Below are 22,358 nucleotides of genomic sequence, written 5' to 3' on the forward strand. Positions count from 1 at the left end.
TCCTTGATCCATTAATATTACTATTATATTTATTTTAATATTATGATCAGTTTTCTTTAAAATTCCATTCGCTAATTAGTAATTCATTCAAACAATTGCTAAATGCTTTGTGCTTTTAACTGACCTTGTGCTAAACCCTAAGACTTTACAACCCCTACTGCCAAGAGCTCAGAGTCTGTCTGGAGGAACAGTTGGAAAAGCCAAGTATTAAAGAACCGGAGGGCAGGAGTTCGCAAAGGACCTCCTTTTTCATTTCATGTTTCACAGTGGAGTCACATACACGCTAAGAGGAAAGCTGCAGCTTGGCGGCTCTTTGCTGCTCTTAGGCGTCCTGTGTCTTAACTCAGACCAAACTCCCCTGAGCGGAGGAGGCCTGGAGTTTCATGCTCAGCCAGGGTAGCTGGAGAGACCTCAGGCTTTGATGCATTGGCCAGCCCTCCTGGATCCCAGAACCGACTCGATCACCTCCATGAAATTCTCTGGGGATAGCATGGAAACATCAGTCCTTCAGCCTTATCAGCATACCCCATCCTGTTTTCTTATTCCACTCTTCCTACTACCAAGATGACTATTCAGAGGCTAGTCTTGTCTCCTTGTGATGCCAGCCATGTCAGAATATAGCCAGGTGCTAAAGATGTTAAAGATGTAATGGGTATCTACACTCTAGTGTTCTGAACACTGAGATGCATCATACACACTTGGGCTTTTACTTCTGTCTTCTTTGAGATTTCTGTGCTAGAGTGATGAGTTGTGCTCAAGCACTTATCCATTCTCTTTCCATAGGTCAGGACAACACAACCAGATGAGTAGCAGCTTATACAGTGGCTACGGAGATGGAAATCAAGCTTCTCCTATCCCTGTGGTGAGAGGCTAACTTTATGTGGCAATTATGTCTGTTTTTCATCCATTTTTTAATGAACAAAGTGAAATAACGATCAACTGGAGACATGTTGACAATATTATCAGATGTTTGCAAGATTTGACTCATATCTCTTGGGGTGGTCATGTGTCATATGAGAGGAAAGAGTGGTTACCCCTTGAGAGGCATGGTCTAAATTAAAATTTCATTTCCTAAGTTTGGATAACAAGGAGAATCCTTGGAAAGTTGAATGAAACAAAGACACTTTAATGATTAAACATCAACACTAAGAGAAAAAAAGTCAACAAGTGCACTAACTACTATGGTTGATTTTAAGAAATAAAGAAAACAGTGTACAATTATTTAAAATCCATAAAAATGTATGTATTTCAGAACTGGAAATTCATGTGAGAAGTGTGATAGTAATAATGACTTGTACCCCCAACCTCATTATTTTGTGACCCTTTATATTTGAAATAGTCTCTGAGGTGTATATTATAGGCAGATGGATGAAATGTCTTTAACACTAATTAGACTTCTGGTAACTTCTTTTAGGAAAAACTTACATATAGGAATGCATATTAAAAAGCACATTGCAGAGACGAAGGTGTTTCAAGAACAGCATGCATAATTGCACTTGAATATTATTTTTAAACACAGCGAAATATAGATTGTGATTAGGAATCAAGGCAAGGAAAAGTTACAGCGTAGGCATCGAGAACCCTATTCCTGGCAAATGAGTCAGATTTATACTAAAGGTGGACCGCTTCACATATCTAGTGCTTAAAAATGGAACTTCAGATGATGAAAATAATCTGAAAACTTCCTTTGAGCTCTGTCTGACATTATATGGACTTCAGCTGGCAAGTGTGTTGTGAGAATGTAATGAATCCCAGGAGCAGAAATAATCAGTCCCGTCATCCTCATCCTTATTTAAAGGATAGTTTATACAGTAACATGAGCAGCAAGAAATCTGTTCTCCTCCTCCAGCTGGAATAGTCATGCTGGGCTGATCTATTTAATAATTACTGGCTAAATATTTACAATAATGAGTGGCATTTGTTTTAAAGCTCAGTCAAGATAATTAGAAATGATGATGAGTTTATTTCCCGCAGTAACAAATTGAAATTCTTGACTTGAAAGAAAAATAACTATATATAGTATAACATTTTTATTCAGGTTCATAATACGTTCGAGCACAGTCCTGATGGGTGTGAAATATTGGGTTCTCCTCAGCCATGGCTTACCAGAGAGTCAGGGATAGTTTTCATTGTTAATTTAATGCTTAAACTACTAGCTGTTCTCTCTACTGTGTATTGAAAATTATAAAACCTGAACTAATTCACCAGCATGTAAAATCCGCTTTGTGGGATTATCATCTAGTATTTTAATTGGATTTCATGAGAATGTAATTTTGCTCTATTTAATTCAGAAGAAAAAAGGTAAAACTGTATCTAAAGATGATTTAGCTTTTTGTAATGAGCTTTTACAGAAAGAAGCACATCTTGAAGAGAATGCTAAGAATAAAGAGATGAGTTATTTCAAAATAACCTTTCACACACAAGCTAGACAGGAATGTGTCTTTTAGGACAGTTGCCAGGTACTGCAGAGATGAGACCCAGTTTCCGGCTCCTCACTACATTCTCTGCTCTCCCATCACATCTTCCTTTGGGGACCTCCACCATGCATTTCCCTTCCACTTTAGGCAGCATTAGAGGTCCTGCGCTCTCTCTACCATGGCTCCCTTCACTGCCCAGACCTCTGGTGCTCGTGTGTCACACTTCCTAAGTTTGTAACCTTTATGTGTGAAAGTATGTAAAATAAAACATTTGTGTAGAGATGCACACAAAAGTATACAGCTTCAAGATGTATTGTTTTTACTCTCTTACTGATCTCTATGGAGGAACACAAGTTCTTTATTTAAATGTACTCCAATTTGTAATCTTTTCCTTTATAGTTAGTGTTTTGTGTGTGTCCTGTCTCATACATTTTTTCTTCCCCCAAATGATGAAGGTATTATATTGCTTTCTAAACTCTTCATTGTTTTCCCTTTTGAAAATTGTTTTTCCTTTTACAATTTACCTGGAATTATTTTTTGTATGTGTGTTTTTATATTTGGTATGAAGTAAAACTCAACATTCCAGTTAGGGAGCATAGCCAGTGCAAAGACTTCGAGATTTCAGGAACTTGCATGCGATGAGGAAGAAACTGGAGCCAGTGAATGAGGCCAAGAGGAGTGAGAAGTGAAGTTGCAGAGGCAGACATGAGACTTAGCTGAAGATTCAGCTTCACTCTCTATTAAATATTTAAGTTTTTAAATTTAATATTTATATCTAAAGATAGATATAGAGAGCTTTCTAGCCCTCAGTAATCATTTTTTCATTTTACTCTAAATGTACGGGAAGCTATTGGAGAGTTGGGAACAGTAGAGTGATACTATACGATTCACATTTTTAAGAGTCACTGACAGTTGTGAGAATAATTGAGAGGTGCCAAAGTAAATGGAGATGGAACAGTTAGGAAGCGTCTGCACTTTGCCAGGTGCTAGATGATGGAGGCTTGGACTAGTGTCTTAACAGTGGAGGTGGGAAAATGTGGACAGACTTGAGGTTTGTTTTGAAAGGAAAGCCATCAAGATTTTCTGATGGATCAGATACAAGTATGAAATATGACTCCAAGGTGATGATATTTATGAAGATAGGAAAACTATCATTTAAAATTTCACTGACTCCATGAAATTCTGGTCCAAGTGGTGAATGTTTCCAAAAGTAATCTATACTACCAGCTTTGCACTTGATGGTAAAGTTACCTTATATTTGATAATGCCTTCCTAGTTAACATATAAGCTCCCCGATCCCTATATCTCAATATAATTATAATAAATATTTTCTAGATATTTATCAAGCATTCTCATAGGCAATATTTGATTGCAGCATCCCGTTGAATGGTCCATAAACCCATCAGTCTCCTTAATTTTCAGCTGAGGAAATTCAGATACAATATTTAATAGATAGTAAAGCTGGATCTTCAACTAAGTCTTACAACTCTAAAATTTCTAACTTCTTTTGTATGGAGAGGTTGTATGTTTTGTGTAACCTCTGTAACAGCAATATCAGTGGCTGAGCACAAAAAAATACACACTCATGAAATGATTGCTAATTGGTTTATTGAATAGGCACACTTGCTCTATCTAGGCAAGGAAGACAGTTTAGCCATGCACTGATTACACCAGGAGGTGCAGACCTGGAATTCTATTTCTTCTACTTAATGGTTGTATCTGTTTTTTAATTAAGTTTATCTAGAAATATTAACTTTTAAGGCCTAAACCTACTTTCTAATGAAAGCATATGGAAATACCCTGGGATTATGCTCCTGCTAATTTTTCTTAATCTCTTTGTTTGAATTCTCTTTTGTGAGTGAGTGTGAACTGAAGCATGCATGATAAAGAGCAAAATGCTCTTTCTACCTGAACTTAAAAATTCAGCAGAAAGAGTGACTCATCAGCAGCAATTAGTGTGGAAACCCAGATGGTCAGATGAGACAAACCATCGGCAGATTTTATTAATTTCTTAAGGAAATGTTTAATGTTGAGATGGAGTCTTCAGAAATGTACCTAAAGTATGTTATTTTTCCAATAGGCTAAGTAAATTAATTCCAACTGAATTAATTTGGACATATTACCATTGTTTATCTAAAGAGAAAGAACAAGTACAATAAGTTCTAATGCAGTGGCGTGAACAGCACAAGACTGAATCTTTAAAAAACATGAATTCAAGTAAAAGGAATTAATAATCTGCATATGTTGAATTGTCCTTCTCAGAGTAAGAATGATAATAAACTTATAATAGCTGGCATTTATAACTTTCACAAAGCACCTGTACGTATCACTTTGATTTGATCTTCACCCTCACCTTTACTAATATGAAGTTTACATTCATCAAATGCTTGTGCCAGGCACTGTGTGCAACGCTTTGCATACTTTATCTTATTTAATTTTTCCTAATAATCTGCAAGTTAGGTGAATTGATTAAGGTTTGGGGTGATAAGCAAAAGAAATGGACTTTGCCTAACTTGAGCAAAGTAACGAAGATACTAAAATTGAAGACTGGAACTAAAGCAAATTGGAGCACTGTCTTTGAAATCCACCAATTCCAATGTTTTTTCAGAATTTATGAGATTTTACCCAAGGTTCACATTTTCAGAAGAGTCTATTTGGCTTGCGTCTAATATTGTACTCATCCCCTTGTCCAGGTGCTTCAATCTGGTTAAGACTAATTTCGGAGCTTTGAAGATGGAACAAAAGGAAAGTTCCTTTTCCTCTAACCATGTTGGCATTTACATAGAGAATACAGCAAACCAGATATAAAAGTTAAGAGGAAAAAGTACTAGAGTTAATGCTGCCTCCCAGCTTTCCAGAGTCAGTGGTGAGTAAGGGGAAGAATCTCAGGTTATACACAGATGGAAAAGAAATGGTCGAATGGTTCCTGAAGCCTGCAGGTCCCTAAGGAGCTGGATCGGGCTCAGCTATTCGGTAAGAAACAAAACTTCTGGCAATGAGTCCAGCAGGTTTCATAGTAATGGGACAGCTGGGCGCCCATGAGGTACAGTCCAACTCCACCCCAGACAGATGGCGATGGAGCCCTCTCTTCTGCAGGTCTCATCGTATGAACGAAATACAGATTCCAAGACATAACAAGCAACAAATATGAGAGAAAACTGTCAGAAAACAGGAATGAGTGTGTGTTGGTGGAGCCAGGAGACGGTGAGCCTTCGGTCAAGGGTTAAAGGTAGCTGTCAGCGGTGGAGAGAGGGATAATCAAATTAAGTTCTGCTCTTTCCCTTGCCCACCGTGCTCCCTTAGGACAATCATTGCTAGCCTCCTGGCCTCACAATTCTACGGTAACCACCACTGGGGCTGATGTCCTCAGGAGAAATGTCAGAGCAACACTGAGGCTGGGTTGGGCATAGGAGTGGATGAAAATATGTGCTACCTACCAGCCTTGGTGTTTTGCCCCTTTACCCCATCCCTTCCTAAACCCCAGGATCAGTGGATTACTCTTCAGGGCAATGACTTCCTGCTTATTCCTGAGCATTTAGAGATAAGTAACTGTTGGTCAGATGGTGGCAAATAAGAATAATTTCTTCTTATGAAGGCTAGGGTGTGTTCTTCACATTTTCCCTAATATTCATTCCAGACAGAGTAGCTGATATCCTTAGGGCAACCGAAGTTTACAGGTTAAAATAAGAAACCTGGTAAGTATAGCTACTTTGGATAAGAACAAAAAACTGGAAAATATATGCCATCTGAGGCAAATGCTATTATTATTATTATTAGCCAATCATACTATTGACAGCAGTATAAAAGCTATTAGTAAAAATGTGAATGCTGGTCAGGCAAAAACAATGGAGTTGTGAAGGTCGAAATGATGTAAAGAACGTGCCTAATGCCTGGAACATAGTAGGTGAGTAGGAGGTGTAAATTTCTACCCTACTTTTTAGAATCATACATGAAGTAAGTGAGGAGCCAGATTGGTGTCTGTTTTCCTTTACTGCTATAACTTCAGGCATTGTACAAGTTTCCTGACGCTTCTGTTACAAATTGCCACAAGCTTGGTGGCTTAAAACAACAGGAATTTATTATCTCATGGTTCTGGAAGCAGAGTCTGAAATCAGTATCACTGGGTTGAAATCAAGTTGCCAGGGCTGTGCTTCTCCTGGAAGTTCTAGGGGAGAATCTTTTTCTCGCCTCTTCCAGTTTTCTTTAAGGAATGGCTGCTGACATTCCTTGGTGTATGGATGTATTACTACAATCTCCGAGGCCAACATCTTCAAATCTCTCTCTGCTCTGTCTTCACACCCCTTCTCTATGTGTGTCAAATCTCCCTCTGTCTCTCTCTTATAGGGACACTTGTGATTACATTGGACCCATCAGGGTAATCCAGGATAATCTCCTCATCTCAGGATCCTTAACTAAATCACATCTACAAAGACCTTTTTCTTTGGTCATATAAGGTAACATTCATAGGTTCTAAAGATTAGGATGTGGGATCCATTACTCAATGTACACCACAAGTAATTATGCCTATGCATAGTAAGTGCTCAATAAATATTTGTTGAGTAAAGCCTCTTTCCACAGCCTTTTCCCACTGCCTCTCCTACGATCTGTTTTATTGATAGTACTTTGTCCTACCCTCATATACTCTCTATATATGTTATTTATACATATTTTCTCTCCACCATCCCTTATGATCTAACAAAAGTGGTTTTAAGCAACATGATTGTGAAGAAGGAACCATAGACATGTAGACTGGACTCAGATGTTGGTCTTAACATTTTGAGTTGGGATGGAAAGTAACAAGCAACAAAAGTATGGTTCATTTAAAAATCTATCATTTTTACAAGTCTATAACTTTGTTAGTCATTCTTCCAATGAGTGAATAAGAAAGACATTGAGGACTTCTGTAACTTAAAAGTAATGATTTTGCCATCAGAAGTGTAAGCTGTAAGATTGACATATTGTGGATAACACCAGAGTGGTCTTAAAAACAGTGGTTTTCATAGTTGAACAAATTATATGGTTTTCAAAGGTCATGTGGTTATCGAAGGTGATACAGTCATCAATGGAATATCTTTAACACATGAAACACTAGCAGAAATGACTGGGCTCTTGAATGGAGGGTATGTTTTGAGCTATGGATTGATATGGTTTCAATGACTGGGGCTGTGGGTGAAGACATGTGTTGCTTCCATACGACTTAAGAAGCCCACTGTAGTTAAGGGGTATTTCATAGTCATCTCCCAATTCTGAAGACAATTATAGTTGGTCTTTGTCTTCTCACATGGAATTGTTCACAAGGAGATAATGAACTTGTGATTGGGACAAGTACTCAAGGGAATGTTCTGCCCATAGCTCTCACCACAAGCAAATAAATTAGAATTCTACTTCTTTATTCATCATCCTATTATGAGCTTTCTGAATTTATTCACTGAGTCAAAAAATACTTACTGAGCATCTACTGTGTGTCTGATACCTAGTGAGGTGCCAGGCATACAATGACGGAACTGATGGATCTACCCTCTTCCTGCACTTTTCTGTACTGACAAAATTATATCCTGCAAAACTTCAACTAAATGACAAAAAACAAGTGAATAAGCTGATGGATTAGTAAAAATACACCACCTAAAACAACAACAACAAAAGCATTTTCATCAAGTTCTTCACAGTGTCACAACAAAGGTAACACTAGGCCTGGTATCAACATGTATTTCTTTATTTATTCATGATGAACTTTTATTGAGCATCTAATATATACCAGGCATTCTGCTAGCCACTAGTAATACACAAAATGATTAACAAAAAGACCGTAATGGATGTTTGTTTAAGTAACTAATTAGGTTCTGAGATCATTGAAATAAATAGAAATATTGAATCAACTAAATAATAACATCTTGTTTACAAAAATAACAGATGTGATAATAGGTAGACAATATGGTTGAGTAATGCAGATAAATCAAGGATAGTATACCTTCAAATTTTTGTTACCATAAAGAAGTTAAAATATGAGACTTAGTATAAAATCGTACATCCAATAAAAAAGTTCCGAAGTTGAAAGACGACAGATTTCAATATGGAATGATTTCAAGTGACAGAGTCTAATTAATAAAACCATACAAAAAGTTCCTTTGTCAAGAGAAAATTAAAAAGGAGATTCAAATTAACTAATTTTTGCATCAGACTGCATAGTGTAAGCCAAAAATGCAGACACTGTAAATGTAATTAAAATAACAATTCGATCCCTATCTGTAGGAAAGCAGGTGAAGCTGCTTCTGGAGGACTGGTGTGACTCAGGAGTCAAACTGATTATGCAACAAGAATGACTCATTTTTATTTCGTGCTACTGAGAGTGGAATCGATGGCATTCTCAGTCTCCCCACTAAATGAAACATTCTTCAATAGAACCTATTTATGTTCACTCAAGACCTCCAGATTTAATTGTAAACTGTCTCATTTAGCCTGTTGATAGAATTTCAGCAGTCTCAAAACTCCCAGCTCAGAATATCCACAGGGAGCAGAGCAGCCATCTCAGGTCCAACTGGTTTACCCTTGTATATATACTTGTCACGTGTTCTGCTTGCTCAGGCATTTCCTTTCACTTGGTAACCTGGTCTCAGTCCAAATGCTCTCTTAGAAATGAGACAAGGTCAGAACTGTTAAAGGCATAGAGTGACAACTGACAGTGAACAAAGAGGCCGAAGAAACATCAAACAGAAAATCACAGTTGCCCAGGACAAATCTGCCCACGTATTCCAACATTCCCCAAGGGCAATGCTGGATTGCAGCACTTTACCTCGTAGGGAGCAGCATGAGTCATCGAGAAAATGTCAACTGCTGTTCAAATATGCCTTTTTGACTAAGACTTGGGGGTGTGTAATAAACTAATTTAAACTAGAAAATTTTGTCATCTAAGGGAGGGGTCAAGCTTCACTCTCAAAAATTAACTTGGTTTAAACCTTCATTTTCTTATGGAACTGGCATTGAGCTTTCACAAAAGAAGCCTCACCAAGTGCTGAGATAAAGTTTACATCTATAGGAAGCTAAAAACAGCACTTGATGAAATCTACAGTGCCTGAGTCCCAAACGTTTATATTCAACATATGAAAGAATATTTGAAACGAGCTTCTCTTTCCAGTGTACTTAATAATGACAATAGAAATAATAGCAGATAACACTTATTAACACTTATCATGTGTCAAGCATCATGTTGATTTCCTCACAGAGATCATCTGACTTAATCTGCTGACAACCCTAAGAAGTATACATATATTATTATAATCACCAAAGTTCTGATGAGGAAACTGATGCTTTCTCTGGCTAGCCCCATGTCTCACTATAGACAAGGGGCAGAGCTGAACTTGAATTCTGGCCATTTAACTCTGGAGACATTGGAAATCTCTGAGTCAGGTAGATTTCTTTGTCATTAGATAGATGTTTGTTTCCAAAAACAATATTTCTTTTTCAAAAATGTTACTGCGATTGGGCGATTGGGATTGACATGTATACACTGATGTGTATAAAATTGATGACTAATAAGAATCTGCTGTATAAAAAAATAAATAAAATAAAATTCAAAAAATAAAATGTTACTATGCATTCTCTTAAACCCAAATCTATTCAGAAATGTATTTCAGTGGTTTCAAAGTAAAGTTGAAATTCTTGATAAAAAATGTTCAGGGAATCAAGAAAAGCTACAAGAGGAAATTGAGAATTGTAAGGTATGGTTTTTTTTCTTTTAATAAATTTATTTAATTATTTAGTTTTGGCTGCATTGGATCTTCGTTGCTGCGCACGGGCTTTCTCTAGTTGTGGTGAGCAGGGACTACTCTTCGTTGTGGTGCACGGGCTCCTCATTGCAGTGGCTTCTCTTGTTGCGGAGCATGGGCTCTAGGTGCATAGGCTTCAGTAGTTGTGGCTCGCGGGCTCTAGAACACAGGTTCAGTAGTTGTGGCGCACGGGCTTAGTTGCTCCTTGGCATGTGGGATCTTCCCGGACCAGGGCTCGAACCCGTGTCTCCTGCATTGGCAGGTGGATTCTTAACCATTGTGCCACCAGGGAAGTTCCTTGTAAGGTATGCATTTAACTAATAGAAATCAATCAACAATGTGTGGTTTCATCAATTTCATGAACAGAGTCACCAAACATAAAATTCCATTTATCTTATTAAGTTGCTTCATTGAATAAAAGCTGTATTACACAAACTTGCTAACTGATGAAATGAAGAGTCTAAATTCGAAAATGTATGACCTCTAGGAAAAAAAAAGGCTTTCAGATTTATTAATTTCAAATGAATACATATATGTAGCTATCAGTGTACATAGATAATATACTATTTTTAATAAGATATTTCAAAGTAAGGAGACAATGTTTTGAAGTTCTGCTCCAAAATGATTTGATTTTTATTAGAGAAATGAATTTGTTCACAAAAATAGGTTAAGGCTCTGAAAAGCAGTTTAACCTCTTGGATATCCTGCAATCCAATTTCTTCTGCAACTTTGCTTAGCAAATTTGTATGCAGAGAGATTGCAAAGATATGTCCAATCTAGATCAAATGATTGCATATCCCTTAATTAGCAGAACCTGAGACATTATGTGAGTTCTAACTTATAAAATATTTTGACCTTTTTGTGTAATTGACTGCCCTGTGATTGTGCTTTTGAATATCAAAGCCAGAGCAGGGGAGGTCAGAGAAAGGATCCAGAATTATCTGGACATTATGTGTTTATTTAAACGCTAAGGAAAACTTCAATAAATATAATAGCAGCAAATTGCACACTGTTTAGTTTGGTATTTTCAGGAAAATACAGTTATCTTAGCAACTAGCATGTCACATGGGACATGCTGTAGCATGCAGAATGTCTCCAAATCAAAAACCTGTCCCTCTGGAAGCGACCACATCAGGAAATGGGAAAAATTAAACCAATCTCTTCACATAATGAATCATGTTATTTACCTCCCTGATAGATAGAAAATAATTTATATTTAAACCAGTTTTTCTCTGCTACAAATCCATCAAAATGGCAATATGTATATTACATGGATTAGGACAAAAACCTAAAGAAATTACATAACTTAAGTGTACAAAGTAAATTTTCCATTGAATTAACTTCTAAACATTCCATTGACTTATTTACTAGCCTATTCAACTGAATTATCTTTGGGGGGAAGTGTTACAGTTAAGATATTTTCTAAAATTTAAGTAATAAGTTATTAACCATTAAACATCAAGAAGTATAAGTATCTTTATCCTGGTGACAGTAACTCCAAAGTTGACAAAATTATTATTTTAAAATTATGCCTTTATAAGTCTAAAACAACCTGTTTGGATGTGAAATCTGCAATTAAACTGATTGTTATCTGCGTTGTTATAGAGACTTAAGTCTAACTAACTTCAAAGAAAAATAAGTGCCTTAAGTTTTTTTAATCCTCTATGTGTGCATTGCAGAAGAAACAAATATCCACTGCTTGCCTCCCAAATGCCCCAGTTTTTCAGTAACAGGACAGAAAAGGTACCTGACATTGCAGAGTTTATGTTCTAGCTGGGAGAGACATACAAAAAAAAAAGAAGAAGGAAGGAAGGGTGAAAGAAAGTAAAAAGAAAGAAAGAAAGAAAGAAAGAAAGAAAGAAAGAAAGAAAGAAAGAAAGAAAGAAAGAAAGAAAGAAAGAAAGAAAGAAAGAAAGCAGGCAGGCAGGAAGGAAGGAAGGAAGAAAGAAAGAAAGAAAGAAAGAAAGAAAGAAAGAAAGAAAGAGAGAAAGAAAGAAAGAAAGAAGGAAGGAAGGAAGGAAAGAAAGAAAGGAAGAAAGGAAGGAAGAAAGGAAGAAAGAAAAAGTAAACAGTAAATTATACCATGGTAACTTCCATAAAGAATATGGAACAGACCTCCTCTTCCTCTACCTCTTTCTTTTCTCTTCCCTTCCTGGACATTTCAATCCTGAAACTATTAGATGATGCAGAGAGAGGAGCAGGAGGGGATGAAGCCACTGCTGCAGGTCATCAGAGCCTGAGCAGGGGGAGAACACCTGCAGGGGCCGGGTGGGATGGGGGAGATTGAAGACTGGTTACATACAGGGAGATTTATCGTATGAGAAAATGTACTAAAGATAGTGGAAGTCAGGTTTCTCACTGTTGGAAAATGGAGCTACAAATTCAGAAAATGAGAAAACTAGACTGAATCCTGCCTGTATGGTTGGATTGGAAAATGTATAATTTTTAATATATATGTAGATAAATGTATATAAAAATACATATATTTTATAATATACAATGAACATTTCTAATATAATTATATATTAATATAAAATTATATATTAAATTAATATATAAAAATACATTACATGTTTGACCTCTCAGTGGAGAGGTCTAGAGAATATATTACATGATATATAAAATATCTATTCTCTGGATCTTTCTACTGAGAAGGCTCAAGCACCAAACTCCGATAACAAGGAGCATACTTGGAGCCCGAGATCTTGAATTCTAAATACAATTTTCCACTAAAAGGAAAACAGCGCCCCTTGAAAAGATGTCTGATACCAGGGCTAGGAAAGGGATAGTCCAAGATGAGCCCGGAACGTCTTATCATGCCAGAAAGCAAGAAAACACTGAAATGATGATTGAAATATGTCTAAGGAAAAAGAAGTCAGCTTGGAGAGGCCCCCACTAGCCAAATCTGGGACAGCTTGAGCATCGAGATAAATCATGATAGCAATGGGTTAAAACATATTGAATAAAATAAGGAACCATTAGTTCACCCAGATATAAATAAATAAAAGAAAAAAAGGGAAATTTGACAAGGAAAATGATATTTACAGTTTCAGTATCTCCCCCACAAAATGCTTTCAAATTGCAAAGGGGAATGAGTGACTTTATAGTAGAGAAGCCTGGCAGACACCATCTTGATCAAGTGATCACAGTGAACATTACCTGTAATGTTGTAAAGGATGGAATCAAACTCACGTGCCACCGGGGAGGAAGCAATGAGAGGGATACAGCATCACTTCTGTGATATGTTTGCCAGTGATACATAACTGAATGTAATCATAAGGAAATATCAGACAAATCCAAATTGAGGCACATTCTACAAAATATCTGGCCTGTAATATGGTCATGAAAGTTAAGGGAAAAATTGAGGAACTCTTTCAGATTGAAGAGACAGCGGGCAACTCAATGCAATGTATGTTTTTGAACTGGATCCTTCTGTTATAAAAGATATTATTGGAACAATGTAAATAGAGCCAAATGATTAAATGGCAGTAGTGTATTAATGTTAATTTTCTGATTTTGTTGGTTGTCTTGCAGCTATATAGGAGAATGTCCCTACTGGTAGGAAATACCCACTAAAATAGTAAAGAGTGATTGGGACATCATGTCAGCAGCTTACTCTCAAGTGGTTCAGGGAAAAATTTCCTTGTGCCACACTTCTACCGTTTCTCTGTGATTGTTTCAAACTAAAGAATATGTAAAAAGGTAATATGGTAGATGCAAACTGCACATGGACAACTCCTTTAAATTTGTGTTTTCCAGGAAATATTTTTTGAAAAGGCAGCATTTCAAATTGAGAGCTGAAAAATAAGTCAGTCACTCAGAAATCTGACTTAAATGTATTCTAGGCAGAGGAAGCAGCTGGCACTGAAGCCCTAGGCATGAAGGAGTCTAGTTGAGTTCCAAGAATAAACAAGTCAAGGCATCCAGTATAGCTGGAGCCTAGGGGGTAAGGGAGGAGTGATGGAAGGTGCATAGACAGGCTCTCAAGAGGGGCCTCACTGATGATGATAAGAAGTCTGGAATTTTATTTGAGATGCCAAGGAAAACCACTGAAGGATTTTAGCAAGAGTGTAATATGAACTCATTCATATTTTCAAAAACCACCATTGGAGAAGGGAGACAGGAGTAAATGTAAAGCGATAAATTAAAGGGCTGTTTGCCCTTTTTTACTAGGAGTAAAAAAAAAAAAAATGGAGAAAGGAGTTTTATATTTTGGAACTACAGGTGGTAGGATTTATCACTATCACTATTGGATGAGGGTGTTGAAGAAAAGAGAAAATTAATGGATAAAGAGAGGAGCTATCCCTTATTTAGAGCTTACTATGTGCCAGGCAGCCTCTAATCACTTCACATACATTTATTTACTCATTTAACTGTCAGAACAATTCTGTAAGGACTATTGTGACTATTGTTAACCCCATTTAAAGATACTGAGGCATGAAGAGGTTAAGTGACGACCACAGAGGTAAAGTGGCATTTTCATCACATTATATCAAGGGTACATGGTACCAGCATAATTTATCGCGATTGATATTGACCTTGACCACCTGGTTGAGGTAATGGTTGTCAGGTCTCACCACCGTGAGATTCCTCTTTCCGCCCCCTTTCCGTACTGTACCTTTTGGAACGGAGTCCCTGTACGCAGTCCACAGCTAAGAAGTAGGGACTTATGCTCCGCCTCCTTGAGGGCAGAGTATCTACATAAACTATTTGGAATTGTTCTGCAAGGGAGATTTGTCTCTTATCCTGTATTATTTACTTAATCACTTATTTATATTAGTATGAACTCACGAATATTTATTTCTTATTTTGGGTGATAAGCCAATACTACTTATTTATTATTTATTTTATTTAATCACTTTTAAAATTATTTATTTATTTATTTGTTTGTTTGTTTATTTATTTATTTATGGCTGTGTTGGGTCTTCGTTTCTGTGCGAGGGCTTTCTCTAGTTGCGGCAAGCAGGGGCCACTCTTCATCGCGGTGCGCGGGCCTCTCACTATCGCGGCCTCTCTTGTTGCGGAGCACAGGGTCCAGACGCGCAGGCTCAGCAGTTGTGGCTCACGGGCCTAGTTGCTCCTCGGCATGTGGGATCTTCCCAGACCAGGGCTCGAACCCGTGTCCCCTGCATTAGCAGGCAGATTCTCAACCACTGCGCCACCAGGGAAGCCCTACTTATTTATTTTATTGCTCAATCTGTTCCAGCTTGGGAGTTCTTTCTGTTGGCGTCTATGTCACTTTGATAAATACCCATTGATGTAGGGTTGATTTCTTGGTTTTGTTTTCTGTAGCTTTTTTTTTTTTTTTTTTAACACTTCTTACTTTTTAGCACTACGAGATGCTTTCAAGCTCTTCCAATATGTTCCCTGCTCCAGTTCAAGAACTAATCATTTACCCAAGAAACCCTGGTTTCCTTTATTATGGAATAGTATTAGAAACCAAGATCTGGATGCTAGGTGTACTCTATTCTTTTTCAAATTTGTTTTCAAAATTGTCTTTTTAGATTCTTTGCATTTCTGTAGAAAAACCCACCTATATTTTGATTGGGATCTTGGGTTTTGGTTTGAACACTGGATAAATGATTGCACCTTTTACTGAAACTGGAAAATCAGGAAGATGATTAGATGGGGATAGGGAATCAAAAAAATTTCTATTTTGGATATTTAAAATTTAACATCCAACTGTTCTAATCTAGTCCCTATACACCCTCCTAGCTCTCAGGACCAGAAGATTGTTTATTTTTTATTTTCTATTTTTAAAAATTTTTTAAATAATTTCTATTGGAGTGTAGCTGATTTAAAATGTGTTAGTTTCTGCTGTACAGCAAAGTGAATCAGTTATACATATACATATATCCACTCTTTTTTAGATTCTTTTCCCATATACATCATTACAGAGTATTGAGAAGAGTTCCCTGTGCTATACAGTAGGTCCTTGTTGATTATCTATTTTATTAATGCTTGTTATGTGATAGCAGGGGTGACATAGGCATCAAGGAATTAATTAATTAAAGAGTGGCTTAAAATCTCAGCTGGCAGCATCCAAATTCATTAGTTTATCCATTACTGATTTATGTACTTTTTGACAGGAAGGGTTGTAAATTGATAACTGTAGCTATTTCCATGTGGATGGATAGAGTCTCAGAAGAGGGTGAAGAATCTAACATTTCTTAAACACCTATCATGTTTTAGATATTGTTTAAGGTCTTTTGCATACAAAATATATGCCAAGACTTACAAAACTTGAAAAATGATTATTCTTCCCAGTTGGAAAATGTGGAGATTGAAAGTCTGAGAGATTAGGTAACTTCTCAAGTCACACAGCAGGAAAGGTGGTGCTCGGATCCAATCCAGGATTAGGTTGCCTGATAAAATATTGCATAGAACGTACACTAAAAAAAATTATCCATTGTTTGTCTGAAATTCAGATATAACTGGGCATCTTATATTTTTATTTGCTAAATCTGGCAACCCTAATCCAGGACCATCTGGCCTCAAAGGCTGTGTTTCTTCTGCCCCACAGTATAAACACAATACATCAGGAGACACATGAGAATCTGGAAAGTATTTTCCCCCATAACCTATACTTAAGGTTAGTTGCAATACATAAAGACATATATGAAAGTGGCCTACAGCCCACACTGATAAAACATATACTATAGGTCTGAAAATAGGAAGGAAATTTTTATTTTATGTTGTTTTGGTGGGGTTTTTTTTTTGTTTGTTTTGTTTGGTACAGTTACATGAGCCTTTAATAAAATTAACCTTTTGCTTCAGTCAACTGTCATCAAATTGGGACTTTTTCCAACCCAATAATTTCATTACACATTTAAACTGTTTTGTAGCACTTAAAAAATGCAATCTAAAATATCTGAAAAAAGAAAATACAATGTCCTGTCATATTTGATGCTCTCAATCTTTAATTAAAAATACCAGAGCAGTAAGACTGGAATTGTTCCCGTGCTCTGGAAGCACAACACCTTCTCAGTAGTAGAAGAAATAATTGGTACTCTTGCAGTCAACTCTCAGGGTAAAATTAAAGTCTTCATCAGGAGCTTCAGGGTTTTATGATAAGAGCTCTTCTCCTTTTAGCCTCATATTCTTTAAAATTATGATTTCTACTCTAACTACTCTATTTACTTTTGTAAATAAAAGAAACAATGTAAGTCCTTAAAAATTACATAAATATTCTTATAACCTTAGAATATGAATGAGACTTTCTAATCAAGATATCAAAATTTTTTGAAAAAAGAATGATAAAGGAGAAAGTAGACAGATTTTCTATACAAAAATGTGGAACTTCAGTATAGTTAAAGACACATTAACAGAATTTAACATCAGAAGCCAAATTAGTAAAAATTTTGCATATGGTAGCCAATAGTTCATTGACAATTTTTTTCAAACTATTCATTGACTAATTTATTTAAACTATTGATTGATTTATTCTTTAGTTTTATATTTTTAAAAACATACAACATTGTGTGTATTGTTTTTGCCAACATATTTTAAATTTTTTGTTCTTTTCATTGTTGCTTACATTTCAGTCATTCCATCAGGATTCATATTTCTTGTTCTTGAGTTACATCCTTTATTAACTATTTCAGTAAGAGTCATAGATGGTAAATTCTCTTGAAGACTTATCAAAGTTTTATGCCATTTTAGGGGAAGCTTTGCTTACAGTTTTGGCTAAGCTTTCTAGTGGTCAAGTAGGTGGCCAGGAGGCATTAAGATGGAGCTAGGATTAGAAGCTCAGCATCCTGGGGAAAGGTACCAACTTTTATTCAAGAAAAGTGAGGATTTTCCCAGTGTGAAGTTTTCCCAGTTGAACTTGAAGAGATGAGAGTAAAAGAGTCTGAGAAGTTATCCTTTTGGAAAGAGAAGGTATACACAAGAGATGAATGTCCTTTGTGGGGATGCCAATTTACTAGGGGGAGATTATAGCAGGAATAATATTTTGCTATACTAAACCATTGTGTTTTTATCACTAGTGAAACCTAGTTCTTGGTCTTCTCACAGCTCCAATAATAATAGCTGGCCCAGGTGACTCCATCACAGAGTTGCTTTTACAAGCTATAGAGGAGGGAGGAAAGAGGTTGTTGTGTTAACTTTTCCTAAGAAAAGAAGGAGGAAAGCTCTCCTGGAGGAAGAAATAAATTTGGAAAGATAGAGTGGGAGAGAAAGAGAGGAAATCAGATTCGACTGTTTGTTCCCCCAAAACACAGCTGAGGGGGATCTCCAAAGCAGTGCTGCTTGTGTCATCTTGCCTTTGAGACTTTGGGACAATACTGCCTCCAATGTGCCCTGAACTATAGCAAAATAACAAAGTGTGAGTGTTCAGGCAGAGAGCCTGAGTTTGGGCCCCAGTTTCCTACGGATGTGTGGGGTTTAGGGAAGATTCGGCCAATGCCACATGCCTATGCAAAGTGAAGTGAAAATGCCAAGAGAACCAGGAACCAGAAGAGGCAAATCCAGACAAGAAACTGGCTGGAGATGGCACTTTGTGACTGAATCAAGGGGAGAGTGCACAGGGGGCATTAATGGCAGGTGTCAGCTGCTTGAAGACCAGGAGGGAGAAGTTACATTAAGGATGGGTGCAGGAAGGGAAGCTGTACGAACCATGCATTCCTGACGTTTTGACACCTGGGGCTTTGCCGATCCTGGAGAGACCATCTCTCCCAGGGCTAGCCAATGTCTAGGGGTACTAAAGGACTCCACTGGCCTGCAAGTACGTCTTTCACATGCAAACCAACCAGCCCAAAACCAATACCACAACCACCTCCTTTTTGGAGCCCTTACCCTCCAGGCCACTGTTATCCTGCTCTTAGCAGCCCAGGGCCAGGTACCAGACAACTAGAGCCAGGTACCTATACCCAGATCCTGCTGAAATTACTCAAACTAGCCAATCCTAAGCCTGCTTATCCTGCCTTGCTAGCAACATTCTTTCCCTCCCACAGAAACCACAGTCAAGCCTCTTGCCCTCTTTCCCCTTGTTCCCTCTGCCTCTTGACTGAGCCTGGTACTTCCCCGTGTGGCTCCCTGAATGCAACGACGTATCCTCTCTTCTTGGGAATCATGAGTAACAAACTATCTTCTCAATGCCAGTTGTCTCCTGATCTGTTGGCCTCACCATACCAGAAAAATAATAAAATTTACATTTAAAATTATCCAATACCCAGAAACCAGTGGGACCAGACAGTACATCCATAGGCCCGCCTGTAGCAGACCCACTCCTTCTAGGTATATCATCCTCTTCCTGCATCCTGAAACATTTTGGGAAGGATGAGGGGCAGAGGAGACTCCTTGAGAGGAGAGAAATTACCTTATCTTTGAATTGACATAATATTTACCTAAAATGACCTCTTAAACAGGAAGTTCATTTGCTTTTAATTGGAAATGTTTAACCTCCCCTGACCCATGATAAACTCACCTTGGCTATTTAGTGGACATGTGGGTTCAAGAGAAGGGGGAAGTTAATTAGAGAAAATAATGTGGTCTTCTTGCATATCTAAGTTGAATTTTCTACCCAAGTTTAAGATTCCAGCCTTTAATAATTTTTAAAAGCAATAACTTCTGTTTATTGGGATTTATTTATAATTATAAAGTAACACATATTCATTGCAGATAATTTGGGATATACAATTCAACTCAAAAACCCTTTATTCTCCCATCATTTTTGGAATGTATCTCTCCATGTATTCATTTCATGAACATATGCTGTACTTATTAACTCAAACATGTTCTTCATTAAACAATAATTCATATTAAGACCAATAAGTGTTCTTACTATTCATTACTTAATTGATTTAACAATCCCCTTAGTTATTTATTTAGATTGTTTCCACAGTTTCCTATTCTCAATAATATTCTGATGGATATTTAGGTACGTAAAACTTTGCGTGCATCTTTGTAATTTCTAACTAGATAAATTCATAGGAATGAAAACAGCAGAGTTCCATTTTCAAGACCTTTCGATCTTATGCACATTTTCATGGCTTTTGATTCATATTACTGCTGGACCAGTGTATATAACTACCAGCAGGGTATGAGAAGGTCCATTTCTCCCTTTTCTCAAAAACATGCTTTATTTTTAAAAATTTTTATAAAATCTTTGCCAATAGATAAGATGACATCTTTTGTGTGTTTTTTTTTTAAAATCTTTTTCTTTGAAAACCAATAGAAATGAAAATTTCTCAAAGCAGGTCAAGCTTTCATTGAAATTATGTAATCAGATACTTTCCTACCTGTCTCAGTCCGTTTACCTTTTCCGTATTGATTTTGCAAAGTCCCTTCTACCGTAAGCATTAGTAACCCTAGTTGTCACATATGCAATTTTTCTCCTGGCTTGACATCACTTCCTTTTTTAATTAATTAATTTATTTTTGGCTGGATTGGTTCTTCGCTGCTGCGTGCGGGCTTTCTCTAGTTGCGGCGAGCGGGGGCTAGCGGTGCGCAGGCTTCTGGTTGCACTGGTTTCTCTTGGTTGCGGAGCACGGGCTCTAGGCACGCGGGCTCAGTAATTGTGGCTCACGGGCTCTAGAGTGCAGGCTCAGTAGTTGTGGCGCATGGGCTTAGTTGCTCCGCGGCATGTGGGATCTTCCCAGACCAGGGCTCGAACCCGTGTCCCCTGCATTGGCAGGCGGATTCTTTATTTTTATTTTTTTGGCCTTGTTATACATTTTTTTTTCATTTTTTTTTTCATCAAAGCAAGAGCATTATTTTATTTACTTTGTATAATTTTAAAAAGTGATAATCTCTAAATCCATGGTCCCTGGCTTTTCTGGCAGGCGGATTCTTAACCACTGCGCCACCAGGGAAGTTCCTTGACTTCACTTTCTAATTTTGTTTTTAGAGGCTTTATTTCATTTTTATATACAAATAAAAATATTTTATAAACATATATATTATAAATACATATATATATATATATATATTTAAAGATAAAATCCTGAGATGGGCTCATTCCTAGCAAATTTCCCTTTAATTTGCAACTCTTCATAGAACACAGAATATGCTCTTCCCAGCAGGGAGTAATGATTGTAGTAAATTAAGGAAACAAGTTGAAACAAACATGTGCTTACTGAAACTCTGCCTATCAGGACGTGCTGCTCTCAGCCCACACAGTCTTCACATGAGCTTCAGGGACTCTCAATGCCCTGAAATGTCCTGGTCCTTGAGAGAACAGTGAATATAATAACTGACAATGTCTAGGGTTCTATAGTTCTTTCACATTCTTCACAAGGAGGATCTCCTTTAACTAGAGGAGCTGGTGTATTTTGCTCCATCTCACAGATGAAGAAATAAGCTTCTTGACTTGCCAACGATGCTCGGGAGTGAGTGGGAAGGCATGATCAGTATACACATGCAGTTCTTTTCCCACCTTGAATTCCATGCTTCTTTTTTCCCACAGGACTACTTTCCCAGTGTTAAGTGATTTTAGAAATATATTTATCTAGGCTGAGAAATGTTGTGAGAAGTAAAAGTATCATCTCTTGGATAATATGTGAAAAGTGAAATTTGAACATAGATTAGGCTCTTATAAATTAAACGTTATTGTCAAGACGTATGTTTGACCTTAAAAGTAACCCGAAACAGGCAAAAGAATGTGGAATCTCATCTTTCTCATCCTAGAATTCAAGCACTATGGAAGGTCCAAGTTTATGATTCTTTAGAATGCTCTTGGGACAAAAATGAGGAAGCCATTGGCATGTCAGTATGCACTCACCTGTGAGGGTGCAGGAGCTGGAACATATTAAAAACAATGGGGGGAACCCTCTTACACTGTTGGTGGGAATGCAAGATGGTGCAACCAGTATGGAGAACAGTATGGAGGTTCCTTAAAAAACTAAATATAGAACTACCATATGATCCAAGAATCCCACTCCTGGGCATATATCTGGAGAAAACCATAATTCGAAAAGGTACATGCACCCCAGTGTTCATTGCAGCACTATTTACAATAGCCAGGACATGGAAGCAACCTAAATGTCCATTGAGAGGAGTGGATAAAGAAGATGTGGTGTGGGGCTTCCCTGGTGGTGCAGTGGTTGAGAATCTGCCTGCCAATGCAGGGGACACGGGTTCGAGCCCTGGTCTGGGAAGATCCCACATGCCGTGGAGCAACTAAGCCCGTGCGCCACAATTACTGAGCCTGTGCATCTGGAGCCTGTGCTCTGCAACA

Source organism: Eubalaena glacialis, chromosome 6 (assembly GCF_028564815.1).
Source record: "Eubalaena glacialis isolate mEubGla1 chromosome 6, mEubGla1.1.hap2.+ XY, whole genome shotgun sequence".
Lineage (NCBI taxonomy): Eukaryota > Metazoa > Chordata > Mammalia > Artiodactyla > Balaenidae > Eubalaena > Eubalaena glacialis.